The sequence below is a fragment of the Heloderma suspectum genome, chromosome 5 (genome assembly GCF_057233095.1).
Source record: "Heloderma suspectum isolate Gila_16-S chromosome 5, 16-S_ref, whole genome shotgun sequence".
NCBI classification, from domain to species: Eukaryota; Metazoa; Chordata; class Lepidosauria; order Squamata; family Helodermatidae; genus Heloderma; species Heloderma suspectum.
The window spans coordinates 227,109,415-227,121,373 of record NC_139462.1 but is presented as its reverse complement, the minus strand read 5'-3'; positions in this window follow the sequence as shown (position 1 = coordinate 227,121,373).

Here is an 11,959-nt window from a genome sequence, read left to right as displayed (position 1 = left end):
CTTGTTATTTATGAGAGCATTCAGGAATTTGGACTAGCCCACCAAGAAGCTGACCTATGTTGAAATGGAGTAGGATGTGGGATGAGCTTGGCTACTAAGAACAGAGCTTGCAAGGCCTTGTGGAGTTAAAAATTAACTCTGGCAGAACGCATTGCTACTAGGTGAACTCCAGACAGCAAGGAAGACAACGATGTGTGAAACTTAAATCAGCCAGAGATCAGTGGCAGCTAGGAGCATCTAAATTGCTAGCCAGCTAACTGCCTTCCAATGACTGACTGTCGTCATAGGCAGGAGAGCTGGTTCCCAGCAGCTGCCATTCTGTCCCCCTACTCCCTCCCCAGTCCCCACCCCCCATGCGCAGGACCGATGCAGCCTCCAGGGCATTCAGGGGAAGCAACAGCAAAAAGGCCCCCCAAACAGCAGTAGTAAAAGAAAATATAAGGAAAGAATTAAAACGAATGTAGATTAATGAAATAAATGTAAGTGCAGTGATTAAATGCCCAAATCACTGCAATTGTAACAAATGGCCAAAGAAAGAAAAGAACAGTTTAATAAAAATAACTGCAATAACGCAGGGTGGGGGGGGGGAGCCAACACTTTTCCCCAGGCTTAAAACGAACCAGCCTGCCGCTGTCACCTCTTGCTTGAGCCTGGCCTCGGAGCTACCGAGACAGGCAGTCCGGCTCCATGACGGGAGTGGCGATTAACCTTCCTGACATCCTGATGCCCTCCATATGTGTGTGACTACAACTCCCACCATCTGCAGCCAGCAAGGCCATTGGGGTGGGGGAACCCGTGCAACTCTAGATGACGTCGGGCTGTGATGGCGTCGCCCTGTCTATTTGCCATACTGGCTGCGGATGATGTGTTGGACGACATGTCCCGTCATCCCCCTAGTCAGCAGTGATTGGCCTCAGTGTCTGGAGATGATGTAACACACCTGGAGGGCAACCAGGTTGGCGAAGGCTGATCTAGACCTTTTTGTCTTAGTGCGGACTAATATGGGAACGCGCTTTCCCTCCCTCTTGGACACCAGAGGGCGCCAATGTACCACCCAACACTGCATGGGCAAAATAGGACAGAGAACTGGGGACTGATCTGGTTTGTCCTTCCACTATTAATAAGAGGACAATCTTGCCATGCCTTTTTCTAGTGGTTCAGCGAAACCTCAGTAAAGAAATGCAGAAGCTCTGACGTGGCCCCCCCTGAGCGAGCAGCGCTTTCTCTGTGTGACTGTAGGTTGCCCAGGTGGCCAATACACAGGCCCTTGCCTTCGTCACCCCTGCCATTTCTTCCGCTTTGGAATATCTCACGTTTGATTCCTTTTGTGGTCCATTTCACAAATTTGATGAGCAACTTGCATGCCGTGGAGGCTGGTGGCTCTGATGTCAGTGGGGCGGCAAATTTGCTCTGGGTTCTAGTCAGAACCCATCAGAAGTCTAAAGGAGCTCTCCGAGATGTGAAGCTACTCTTTAGAGTTCTGACTCGTTCTGGCTGAAACCTGGAGCGAAGTCACTGCCCCACGGACATCAGAGCCACCAGCCTCCACTGCTTGCATGTGTGATTTGTCTCTGTGTTATAAGACGATAAAGTTGCATGCATGGGTCCCATTGCAGTCACTCACACGATGTCCACGATTTTGTTGAATGGCCACCGTGACACTAAATTTTCCTGGTTTTTCATCACCGCCACCCCTTCTAATAGCAAACTCAGGCGGTGCGTGCCATGAAGATGGTAGCCAAACTGACTGGCTGGGCGTTGCTGGGAGTTGTAGTCCAACACCTCTGGAGGGCAAGAGGTTGGGGAAGGCTGTTCTAGGCAGTTCACCATTTTCAAAGAACAAACCCACTGAGGCTTTTTTCACATGGAGCTTTTATCCCACAATTGAGAATGCTCCTTCACAGATGTTTGTGGGCTTTTTACATGATGCCATGATCATCCAAGGCATCTCCTGCACTAAATGCCCCTTTGTTCCGTTTTTAAAGAGGTTGCAGATAATGAGCTATCAAATTACCCCGCTGTGTTCCGCTTCAGTTTCCTTTGTGAAAAGAGGAAAAGCGGCAAGAAAAGGAGCGACATCAATGCAAGGTAATAGAAGACTCAGATATGGGGAGAAGAAGGGAGAAGAAGCCCCGTTTTAAATGCAGGATTTTAGGCTGGTGTAAAGATGCCGTGAGACAGACAAGGAGAATACGCTGAAAACTTTATGCGAGCTGGTGCAGCATCATGGATAGCGTTGGCCTTGGATTAGGAAGACCTGAGTTCAAATATTTGCTCATGATGTGACCTAGGGCCAATACCTATCTCCTACCCTACCTCACAAGGTTGTTGTAAGCCTTAAATGGGAGAAAGGGGGGGGGGAACCCCACACATCCTGCCTCTAGCTCTTCAAGGAAGGGCAGGCTGCAAATGTAATCAACCATAACAATGTTATCGGTGCTGGTAAAATAACCACTTTTTGGGAGAAACAGTAATGCAAGGGATTTATATCCTTGCCCTGGATGGCTGCTAGGGATGAACAAGAGGAAGTGTTGGGGCTAATCTGGGTGTGGCACTGATTGTGAGAATCCGGGGAATGTGTCTACATTTTGTAATCTAAAACAGCAGCTGTGGGGAAGTCTGAACAGTCTTGGGAGCCTTGGAGTGGGGAAAGGAGCTTTCACTCAGGGCCAGCACAAAGGGTAGGCATGATCTATTCTTGGAGGCACTGGGGGGGGGGGAAGCAGCATCTCTCCTGAAATAGGGCCAGCATCACGGGTAGGCATGGTTGGGCAGTTGCCAAGGGCCCGTGCCCCATCAGAGGCCCACTGACCAGTGCCCCCTGGAGTTCTTCCTTCCCTGTTGCAACCTGCTTGTTCCCCTGCCTCTCGCTTTGGCTCAGACAGCAGTGGCAGTGAGAAGGAGGATCACAGAATCACAGCATAGCAGGGTTGGAAGGGGCCTACAAGACCATCAAGTCCAGCCCCCTGCTGAAGGCAAGAGTCCAAGACAACGGAGCAGCAGATCACGGTCTACTGGCTCCCTGGCTCTCTACCAGTACAGCGAGCAAGTGGTAGCGAGCAGGAGGAACAGCTGGTGACCGTGGTGGCGAGAAGGTGGACTCGCCGAGGGAGGGGACCATTGTAGTGTCTTGTCCAAGGGCCCTCCAAAGCCTGGAGCCCGCACCGCTTTAACCCTTTATCTCCAAACCACCTCCCCTAAGCTGCTACCTGCATTTCAAGGAAGCTGCTGTTGATACCGATACCCTTGAAATGCAAATGGCAGCTTCGGAGAGGTGAGTTTGGGCAGGACAGCAGCAGGGAGAGAAAGTGTGGAACTTCCCATCCCCACCTTCACAGGGCTGCTGTTGACATAACGAAAAACTCCGCGCGTTAATTGCATTCGTCAGAGTGCTGCATCTTGTTGGAGAGTGAGCCTCCTTTTGAGTCCAGCTGAGATTCGAATGAGCCTCCCTTGTACTTGAAATGGCTTGTGAGTGTTGGAGTGGGTATATTGTGAGTATATTTATCACAGTTCCAAGCCCTGCCCTTCTCGAATGTTCTTGAGGCCATTTAATTGTGCATAACAATAGTTACTATGTGAATGGAGGTACTGAGCTGATTAGAGATACAGAAGCTCCCGATATAGATCTAGATAGTCTGAAAGATGGTGATGGGAGTTAACTGCCCATCTGCCCTCTGCTCCCACTTAAAGAAAGAAACTGTCGAGGGAGGAGGCTGAGATTAAAACAAAAATGTATGCCCGGCAGGCCTCTGAAGCAATATTGCTTTAGTCTGGGGCTCTTGAGAATTTCTGCTTTTATTTGCTGGAAAAGGAAGGGGATTCATTCACCTAGAAATGTGGAGAAAATATTAAAAATCCGTGCTCTAAAAGCCAATAAAACAGATACGCCCCCACACACCAGTTTGTTGATAGTCTTTTGTTAAGTTGCAGCACAATCCTATGCATGTCTACTCAGAAGTCAGCCCCATGCTACAGTTCGTCAGAATTGGGGCCCCACATGGCCAGTGGAGGCTGGTGGCTCCGATGTCAGTGGGGCGGTGAATCTGCTCCAGGTTTCAGACAGAACCACTCAGAACCCTAAGCGAAGCACTTTGGAGAGCTCCTTTAGAGTTCTGACTGGTTCTGACTGAAACCTGGAGTGGATTCACGGCCCCTCTGACATTGGAGCCCCCACTGCACATGGCTGCTTTTTCTTGGAAAAGAAAGTGGCCAGTATTAAGCATGTTTTCTTCTTCCTCTTCCAAAGCATGCTTGGCATAATGTGGGATTCAACCAATAACAACGCTGCTTATGAGAGCAAATTTTCTCTGGTCCCAATTTTCTCTGGTCCTTGCAATGAAGGAAAGAATCATAGACTCATAGACTCATAGGGTTGGAAGGGGCCTACAAGACCATCGAGTCCAACCCCCTGCTCAGTGCAGGAAGCCTTTCCCAGGCGGTCTCCCATCCAAGTACTAGCCAGGGCTGACCTTGCTTAGCTTCCGAGATCAGACGAGATTGGGTGCGTCCAGCCCTTTGCTCGAAATAGGATCCTTCTGTCTTCAGTGAGAGAGAAATAACCCCAATACTTTTCATGGAGATTCTTACATTAACGAGAAGTGCCTGCCAGGCAAATACACATGGCTAGAAAAATGAAAAATGGCTTGGCTGGCTTCCCACTCTTGGATGGATGGCTCTCCTTTGCCTGTTGCTGCCATTATCGCCCAGTGGAAGAAGCAGATCTCTTGTTTTGCTGTAAGAAATATAAAGATTAGGTTTTGAGAGACAGAGCCATCGATCTTTCTCACCACATGTTCATGCGAATCAATCTTTTTCACTGTCGCGTTTTCTTTTTAGCTCTGTTTTATTTTTCCCACCCCATTTCTCCCTCCCCCTCTTTTACAGTACAGAACTGGCATTTAAGTCTCCTTGAAAACTTGTTAAAGTCTTGCCTGAAAGGAATCTTTGGTTCTGCTGCATCCTGCTAGAAAGGCAGTTAGCAGAGAAAAACAAAAAGGCAAAACAGAATGAAAGTTTATCAGCCCAGCATTGCTCATAGGGATAGGCGGATTCCCTACCTGCCGGTCCTCTGGGGAATCCACCCTTGGGGGGAGGCGATCCGTCCCTCCCCCCGGAATCCTTGCCGGCTGGCTCCTCTCTGCAGTGACTCTGCAGAGCTACTGGCCAGCTCCGGAGTACCGGTGATACGGCTGCCATTGCTGTATCGCTGGCTGAGGCTGACTGTCTCTGGATGCAAATGGCGTCCGCTACACCATTTGCGACCTTAAAACCCTTAGTTTAAGCTAAATGCTGCCATTTATGGCTGCATTTAGCTTAATCTAAGACCATTACGGCCGCAAATGGCATAGTGGATGCCATTTGGGGCTGTAAAGCCCTTAGTTTAAGCCAAATGCAGCCATTTACAGCTGCATTTAGCTTAATTTAAGACCTTTACGGCCGCAAATGGCATAGTGGACGCCATTTGCGTTCAGAGTCAGTCAGCCTCAGCCAGCAATACGGCAATGGCGGCTGTATCGCCGGCACTGTGGAGCTGGTGGTGAAGAGGATCCAGCTGGGGAGGATTCCTCAGGGAGGCGGATGTAAGTACTCGGTTCCTCCACGGACTCTAGAGGCTGGAGTCAAAAGAATCCAGCCTCACTGGGGTCCATGGAGGAATTCTCCGCCATCCCTAATTGCTCACAAGGTGATTGTAGGATAACAAAAAAAGGAGACCACACCTTTCTTTACTGAAGAAAGAAAAACAGTTTACTCACAAATATCCTTGCACATAATAGGTGGGCACAGTGCAGAGTTTCAAGAGAGTTCAGTCCATTTTGTGTCCCATTACACAGGCAGGAGCGAGAGAGCAAGCCATGTGCTCCCAGCAATGGAGGAGGTCAGAGAGAGAGCAAGAGAGAGGGAGAAAGGAAGGAAAGTAGCACAGGAAACCACATTGTAGGCTATAGAGATCCTAAGGCTAGCTATGCCCCAAATTCCCATGCATTAACTAGCTAACTGCAACACTGCCCCCTTCCTGTAACTTGTAGATGAGGTTGTAATATCCCCCAAATTGCCAAAGTGATTCTCTCCCCCGCCCCCTAATTTCCAGATTTGCTGCTTCTGTGTTAAATGTTCCTTTAGCTGAAACAGCTGAAGACTTCAGTGATGGAAAGGGCTGTGCAAAGGCCCTCTTCCCTCGGGGATTGTTCCAGCATCAAGGTCCTAATCAGAGAAAGGACCTGAGAATATCCACCTGGCAATGTGTTTGGATTAAACTACATAGCCACAGAAATACAACCTGCCCTTCCAGAGAGCACCGATGTCTCAGCCTCTGACATAGTCAAAACCCTGGTGATCCCCATATCCTTAAAAAAAAAAACCTTGCTTGAACTGTTTCCCTCCCATTCTCTCCCCCCTCCCCCACCATTCTGGGGGCTAGGCCTCTCCCAGCATGCTCAGGAACCCCCCACTGATCTGCCCTCTTTCCATTATGGGCGTTCCACCATCAGAGAGAAGGTTTCTGCAGGGACTGGGGTGGGGGTGCTGAGGTCACATCTCCTCCCCGCTCTGAGGTTGGACCTCTCTTTCTGCCCTGGGAGGGAAGCACTGATCTCTCCTAAGACCCCTGGGATGCTCTCCTCGGGACTGCAGGATTGCACCATAAACGCCTCTTCACCTTTGCCCTAAAATGACACCCCAGCCTCACTTTGCTGTTTGTGTGGATAGGGAGGACAACTCGTCCACTTCTCACTGAGATTGCTTGGAAGTCCCGGGAGTAATAAGTTGCTCAGACCGGGGAGGAAAGGCAAAGTTGGAAGCTTTATAGGACCAGATGGAACCCTACTTGGTCCCTTGTCTTGTGTGATCCTGGCTGAGTTGGAACTGCAATACCACCCTTTGGCCACCCATGGGGGTGGCGCTGAAGGAGGAAGAGAGAAGAAGGTGGCTCCCTCTTTTAGCAAGCAACCACAGAGGGGAGAAGACAGTAAGGGGCTAGAAGTCTGTGCTCCAGGAATTCCTCAGGGGGCCACCAGGCACAGAGCCAGTGTAGTGTAGTGTAGTGTAGTGGTGAGAGTGATGGACTGGGAGCCGGGAGATTTGGATTCTAGTCCCCACTCGGCCATGGAAGCTCACTGGGTGACTTTGGGCCAGTCACAGACTCTCAGCCCATCCTACCTCACAGGGTTGTTGTTGTGAGGCTAAAACGGAGAGAAGCAGGATATTGTAGATGTCAGGGTGGAAACTGAGCCAATAGAGCCCCAGAGCAGTTCTGATTCTGAGGAGGAACAGCAGTCGGTGGGAGAGGAGCTCGCTCATCTCTCACAAGCACAGCAGCTGGCAGAGATTCCTCCTGCCAGCATTCCTGGGAGAGACAGTGACCCTGGCAGTGACAGAGTGCTGGAGGGGGGCTTGCTGGATGCTCGGCGCAGACGCAGGGAGTGACGACAGATGGAGGGCGCAGAAAGGAGGCATAGCGCTCGTTTGGCGTGCAAACAATGGTCGTGTCCTGGGGACCCAAGGGAAAGAGGGAGGATCTCTCCCTAGCCCATAAGTTCAGGGTCTTCCCGTGGTTCTCCTTCAAACGGGGACCAACTGCCTTACCTGGAGCATAGGCTACCCTGCTGTCTTTCCCCAGTGCTGTTCCTTGCTATGTCGCTAGTGATTAGTATCTGAAAGAGTCATAAAGTAATAAAGGAATAAAGTCTCGGAAAGAATCCTTGTCGTCTGTGTCCTGAGTTGGCTATTGGTGGGGACTGCAAGAGGCAGCTAGGGCGCTCCTGACAGTAGCCTTGGGTTCCTTGCAAGAGGAAAAAATGTGGGATATAAATGCAATAAATAAATAAATACATACATACATACATACATAAAATGGTAAGTTGTTTTTAATTATGTAATTTTCTTGGTTATAAGCCACTTTCAGGGCCACTCATCTGGTGGAAAAGTGGCATACAAATGCAACAACAAGGACAGCCGCATGTCAGGGATATGGCTAGGCTAGAACCCTTCTCCCTGACTCGCTAGTTTTCTATGCTCAGGGAATTCTTTTGCACAGAGGAGCAACCCCTCCACAGCACCTGTCACTGCTTCCTTCTTTGTAGCAGACCTTTCTGACAAAGTGCTCACCCATATGGCCCTTGGGGGTCCCCGTCCAGCCAAAGCAAAGTGTTTACAGTCCCAACTAGTTCTGCTGCCATCTGCAGCTTTGACAAGTGAAGGGTTGACTCCTTCAGCCAGGTGATCGCTATCAGTACTGAACAGCACCAGATCCAGAGTTAAGCCCTGCAGAACAGTGCTACGCTGCTCTGCTCTGCCAAGCCTCCCACATGACACGTCTCTGCCATTTTTGCCTTCAAGGGGATTACCTTTGCATTTCTTTGTGCAGACAACTTGCAAAATCTTTTTAGTCTGTGTGTGAGCCCTTTGCTCTCTCTCTCAAATTCCAGCTGTCAACCCAGGTGCAAATGCAAAATTACATCAGGGTGCATGACAGATGGATTGCAAGTGGTGAGGGACGGCAGTTTGCAAAGGAACCCCCCCTTTTCATGGGTTATCGAGGTGGCTTCAGCAATTCACTCCAAGAGATTTCATTCCCAGGTTTGGCTTTTTGGTTGTCTGCTTGCAGAGTTATATGAAAAGGGCATCGTCCAGGGTTTGCTTTGCGTGTTCTGGATTTTGTCTCTCGATCCCAGGCACTGTCAGAAAAGCCTTTGTGTGTAAAGTAAAAAGTCCCTTTTCCCAAATGACAAAACAAGGCCCAACTTAAGGGTAAATGCATTTGCTTCAAAACAGTGGGAAGTTCTCCTTGCTGGCTGGCAGACAAGCTGGAGAGGGTTCAGAGGAGGGCAACGAAGATGATCAGGGGACTGGAAACAAAGCCCTGTGAGGAGAGACTGAAAGAACTGGGCATGTTTAGCCTCGAGAAGACTGAGGGGAGATAGGATAGTGCTCTTCAAGTCCTTGGAAGGTTGTCACAGAGAGGAAGGCCAGGATCTCTTCTCGATCATCCCAGAGTGCAGGACATGGAAGAATGGGCTCAAGTGACAGGAAGCCAGATTCCGGCTGAACATCAGGAAAAACTTCCTGACTGTTAGAGCAATGCAACAATGGAACCAATTCCCTAGGGAGGTGATGGGCTCTCCCATACTGGAGGCGTTCAAGATGAAGCTGGACAGCCACTTGTCAGAGATGCTTTGACTTAGATTCTTGCACTGAGCAGGAGGTTAGACTTGATGGTCTTAGAGGCCCCTTCCAACCCTACTATTCTATGATTCTATGATACCTAAGTCTGGATCCAACACACTGAGTGGTAGCTTTCATTGAAACGAACAGCTTTCCATTGTAAATTAAATCACATTTCCTTTAGTATCTCAAAACAGGAACAACAAAAAACAGCTATGCCGACATGCAAATAATATGCAAATATATTTCAATATCATTAATTATCTGTCATTCCAGCCTGCAAATCAGTCAACTAAATGTTCTTTAGCTGGTTGATATACCTCTAATAGAAAGACAAAATCATCAGCCAAGTCATCTCCAGATGCACGAACAGCCCCCAATCTGTAGTGGGGAGAAAGCGAGAGACTGGCAGGTCTGGACCAGGTGTTTTGGATGCACAACAGTGGGGGCTGGTGGCTCCGATGTCAGTGGGGCCATGAATCCGCCCCAGGTTTCAGCCGGAACCAGTCAGAACTCTAAAGGAGCTCTCCAAGGTGCTCTGCATCTCATCACCCTGCTTCACATCTTGGATAGCTCCTTTAGAGTTCTGACTGGTGCCCCACTGACATCGGAGCCACCCGCCTCCACTGATGCACAACAACCTTGTAAATCCACAGGGGATGGTGAAAGGCACAGGAAGGAGGACTCCCAATGCCGGCTGAGTCCCCCATGGCCTGAGCCAAGGAGGCAATCCTGACCTACTGTGAGTGGCAGTCGCTCTTCCAGGTCTCCTGCAGTGACATCTATCCTGCTACCTGCTACCAGATCCCTTCAAAGGGAGATGCCACAGGTTGAACCATGCAAAGCGTGTGTCCCACCACTGAGCTGTGGTCCTTCCCCATGTTTGAAGACATCGGTACCTCCTTCGGTGCCCTGCAGTGTCAGAAATTCAATATCCCAACCGTCTGGTAAACGCCCAGCTTGGATCAGCTGTGACAGGCTCTGCTGAGAGATTAAAGCCATTTGTCAATCAGCTGTGGCAGAGGAAGGTTTCATCTGCTCAGAAGTGCATGTCTCCAATAAAGGTAAAGGCCATGACATTTCCTTGACTGCATTCGCTCCCTCCCACGTGCAGTGCCGAATATTGTTAACAGGCAGATAGCATTCCCCCTAGGTAATTTACAACTTCTTTGAACACTGCCTTTGCAGTTTTACTGGGCATCCTGATTTCACAGGGAGAGAACCTACTGTATCCAGGATGCAAAATGAGATGCAGGGCTGGCCCAAGACATTTTGCTGCCTGAGCTGAAGGGCAAGGTGGAGCCCCACCAATTCCATGTACAAAAGCTGACCTGACTGGCAACTGAACCTTAGGGATGTCAGAGAATTCCACGATGGATCTCAGTGAGGCCGAATGCAACTGCATTCGGGCCCCCGAAATCCATCGCGGAATGGCCTGCCACCCCCCCGCCCCCCGCGGATCCCCCCCGGGATGAGACATACCTGGGGCGGATGTTTCAGACGGCGGCAGCTGGTCTTCTGACCGGCTGCCGCAGCCACCATTTGCAGTCTGTCCCCCCCCCCCCAATAGACGTGATAGGCTATGTAAAGACTTACATAGCCTATCACGTCTGGGTAAAAAAACACACACAAACAAACTTGTACGCAAATGGCGGCGGCTACGGCCGCCATTTGCGTTCCTTATTTTTCGCCATCTTAGTCTATGTAAATATTTACGTAGACTAAGACGAAGACAAGAAAGGGGAACGCAAATAGCGCCCAGTACGCTATTTGCGTTCCCCTGTCTTTTCTTTGTCTTAGTCTACGTAAATATTTACGTAGACTAAGACAGTGAAAAATAAGGAACGCAAATGGCGGCCGTAGCCGCTGCCATTTGCGTACGCATTTTTTTTTTTTTTACCCAGAGCCCTCCGCAGCCGGAAATCCGGCTGTGGACGGCCCTGGCCTGGGCCTAGCCGGCTGCTCTGCAGAGCCGCCGCAGAGCACAGATGGCAGTCGAGGATTCTGGGGAAGAGGACCGGATAGCCTCCCCCCCCCAGTGAGGATTCCAGGGGGAGGGATGGAACACCTCCCCCCCCATGAACAGAATCCACGAAAAGGTAAGTGACTTTCGTACATCCCTAACCTTTCTTCTACAACTGACCAAGGGAAAGCATTCTACACCACACCTGAAGGCAGCAGGCCAGCTTAGGGGGCATAGGGCCCCCAACTCTTTCCTCCAATACCTTCCTGCTGTCACCTCCCAGCATCTGCTGCCTGAGCTGACTGCCTCACTCTGCCTAATGGTAGGGCCATCCCTAATGCCAGTGAGGTGTAGTGGTGAGAGTGTTGGACTGGGAGCTGGGACATCCGGGTTCTAGTCCCCACTCGGCCATGGAAGCTCACTGGGTGACTGTGGGCCAGTCACAGACTCTCAGCCCAACCTACCTCACAGGGTTGTTGTTGTGAGGCTAAAATGGAAGGATTATGTACGCTGCCTTGGGTTCCTGAAAGAGAAAAAAAGGCGGGATATAATGTAATATTTAAATAAATAAATAAATAAATAAATAAATAATGAGATGGCAGAATTCTGGATGTTCAGCCTGAGACTGCAGGTGGGGGAGTCATGGGGGTAATGGTCATATCTTGAATACCCCCTGTAAAATTTTCTATAGCAGGGGTGTTGAGCCTCTTTCCACCCGATGGCTGAATTCCAATTCAGAGCAGCGCTCTCATTCCAGTGGTGGGTGAGGCTGAAAGCAAAAGGGGTGTGGCCAAAGGTAAAGGGGGCAGGACCAAATTCCAGCATATTTAACTT